The following is a 3409-nucleotide window of genomic DNA, read 5'->3' as shown; positions in this document are numbered from 1 at the left end:
GAAAACTTTATAAACTGGAAAGACTCGAACAAAAAGGCCATAAACCACTTATTTCTGACTTGTTTTAGTGTTTTCATGCTTATCTGACTATATAGGTAAAAATGTCAAATTTTTCCGTTTTACACGATAAGAAGCTGTTTTGGTCACTTTGAGACAAGGATGTGGTTTTTCAAGCAGAACTTCCTGATTTGAGAATACTTTTACAAAAAAGCCATAAAACACCTTTTTCTTACTTGTTTTTAGTGTTTTCATGCTTTTCTGAGTAGAATAGGGAAAAAAAATGTCATTTTTGAGCGTTTCACGCGGTAAGAAGCTGTTTTGGTCACTTTGAGACAAAGAATTTGTTTTTAAAGCAGAACTTCATGATTTCAGAAGACTTTTAAGAAACAGTCCTAAAAATCTTATTTCTGACTCGGTTTTAGTATTTTCATGCTTTTCTGAGTAGAATAGGAAAAAAATTCATTTTTGAGCGTTTCCGACGATAAGAAGCTGTTTTTGTCATGTTGAGACAAGGATGTTTTTTTCTCAAGCAAAACTTCATGAACTGATTAGACGTTTACAAAACCGCCATAAAACACTGATTTCTTACTTTTTTTGCGTTTTTCTACTTTTCTGAGTAGTACAGGCAAAAATGTCATTTTTGAACGTTTCACGCGATAAGAAGCTGTTTTGGTGACTTTGAGATAAAGATAGTTTTTTTTTTTAGCAGAAATTAATGATTTGAGAAGACTTTTCTGAAACAGCCGTAAAACACTTATTTCTGACTTGTTTTTAATGTTTTCATGCTTTTCTGAGTAGAAGAGGCAAAAGTGTCATTTTTGAGCGTTTCAGACGATAAGAAGCTGTTTTGGTCACTTTGAGACAAGGAATTTTTTTTTTCGAAAGCAAAATGTCACGAACTGATAAGACTCCAACAAAAAAACTGTAAACCACTCATTTCTGACTTGTTTTTTGCATTTTTCTACTTTTTTGAGTAGAAGAGGAAAAAATTTCATTTTTGAGCGTTTAACGCGATAAGAAGCTTTTTTTTCACTTTGAGACAAGGACCTTTTTTAAACTCCTGAGAAGATTTGGAAGAAATAGCTATAAAACACTTATTTTTGACTTGTTTTTAGTGTTTTAATGCTTTTCTGACTATATTGGTAAAAATGTCTTTTTTGAGCGTTTCACGCAAGCAGAAGCTGATTTGGTCACTTTTGAGACAAGGATGTTTTGTCTCAAGCAGAACGTAAAGCTTCACACTTAGTTCTGGCATTTCTCAAACCGCCCCGTGGAGATGGAATTGTGCCTCACATTGCAGCCACACCCTAGCTATACCGTAGGCGCAAGAACTCTGTCCATGGTCCTGATTCTTTGTCTTTCTTTCTCTCTATCTCTCTCTCTTTCCTCCAACGCCCTTAAAGCTTCACACTGGCGTGCATGGACGAGGACGAGCGCTGGGAAATTTCGCACTGACCCTTTTTACGGTTAGACCGGGACGGCTGGTGGACGGTGTGGACTCTGTCTTTTTTCCAGCCCGTGTGGGACATTGTTATTTTTCCAGAGACAGAACACTGGTTAACCTAACCCCTTTTTTAAGCTCCGGTTCTTTTCTCATCTGGAGCTAGATTAAGATAAAACATGAACCGTATGTTGAACTTTGTTACTTTTTGTTTTTCCACAGACAACCCCTGTACGCCTAACACCTTTTTTTTTTTTTTTTTTTTTTTTTTTTTTTTTAAACCTACGGGGCTTCTCCTCAAATTTAGCCCGAAACCTATCCTTGTTCCAGGTCTTTATCTTTTCCCCTCTCTCCCCCTCTCTTCTCTCCAACCCCCTTAAAGCTGCTCACTGAGTTGTGGACCTTTTTCAACCCCCCCCCCCCCCAGTGGGGATGGAATGAGCCTCACACTCGGGGAAGAACTCTCGTACTGGTCCTGGTTCTTCTTTTCCCCTTCCCTTCCCCTTTTTCTTCCAGCCACCTTGAAGCTGCACATTGGCATGCGCTGAGGAGGAGGAACGCCGGGAATTGTCGCTCTTACCCGGGTCAGGATTAGGCCGGGACGGCCGGCGGACCGTGTGGAATCTGTCTTTTTTCCAGGCCTGTGTGGGAATCTGTTATGTTTTTTCAAAGACAGAACGCCGGTTAGCTGATCCCCTTTTTAACCTCCGGTGCTTTTCTCATCTGGAGCTGGATAACGGTAAAACTCGAACCTTCTGTGGCCATTTTTCAGAACTCTGCTCCTCCTTGCCCTGGTCTTACTCTTTTTTTTCTGTCTCTCTCCCACTCTTTCCTCCACCCACCTTAAAGCTGCACAGTGATTCTGACAGTTTTCAAACCGTCCCGTGGAGATGGAATGCTGCCATATATTGCAGCCACACAGTTGGGGCTGAACACTGGACTGAAAATCACATCCTCTGGCCCGGTTTAGGTTAGGGCTCCGGGCTTGGGTTTAGGATTTAGGGTTAGGACTGAGGCCAGGGCCAGGGTTGGGGCTTCGGGCTCGGGCTAAGTTCCAGGGTTCAGGTTAGGGCTGAGGCCATGGTCAGGGTTAGGGCTCCGAGCTCGGTCTCAGTTACAGGCCCTAGGCTCAAGGCTCTCGGCTCTCGGCTCCAGGCTTTAGGCTAGGCTCTAGGTTCCGTGCTCCGTGCTCCGTGCTCCGTGCTCCGTGCTCCGTGCTCCGGGCTCCATTCTCGGGTTCAGTTCCAGTCTCGAGGTTCCTGGCTCAGGGCTCCAGGCTTTGGGCTCAGGGTCTTCTTCCAGGTTCCAGGTTCCAGGTTCCAGGTTCCACGCTCCAGGTTATATGGTCCAAGCTCCAGGCTCCGCGCTCCAGGCTCCGCGCTCCAGGCTATGGGCTCGTGATCAGTTCAAGGCTCAAGCCTCCAGGCTCCAGGATTAGGGTTCGGGGTCAGTTCCTTTCTCCTTGCTCCAGACTTGGTGATCCAGGCATTGGGCTTGGTGTCTTCTTCCAGGCTCCAGGCTCCAGGCTCCAGGCTCCAGGCTCCAGGCTCGTGATCAGTTTGAGGCTCCGGGCTCTAGGCTAAAGGGTCCGGCGTCAGTTCCAGTCTCCGGGCTCAAGGTTCCAGGCTCCAGGCTCCAGGCTCCAGGCTCCAGGCTCCCGGCTCCAGGCTCCAGGCTCCAGGCTCAAGGCTCCAGGCTCATCGATCCAGTATCCGGGCTCCGGATTCAGGGTCAGTTCCATGCTCCAGTCTCCAGACTCATGTCTCTGGTTGAGTTCAAGGCTCCAGGCTCCAGGCTCCAAGTTCCAGACTCCAGGCTCCAGGCTCCAGGCTCAAGTCTCCAGGCTCTGGGCATGGAGTCAGTTCCAAGTTCCGGTTTCCCGGCTCTCGGGCGCCAGACTTCTTCCATGCTCTGGGTTCCACACCCAGGGCTCCAGCCTCTAGGCACGGGGTTTTTTCCAGGCTCCGG

This window comes from Sphaeramia orbicularis, chromosome 20 (genome assembly GCF_902148855.1).
Source record: "Sphaeramia orbicularis chromosome 20, fSphaOr1.1, whole genome shotgun sequence".
Lineage (NCBI taxonomy): Eukaryota > Metazoa > Chordata > Actinopteri > Kurtiformes > Apogonidae > Sphaeramia > Sphaeramia orbicularis.
Note: the sequence above shows the minus strand (reverse complement) of the source record.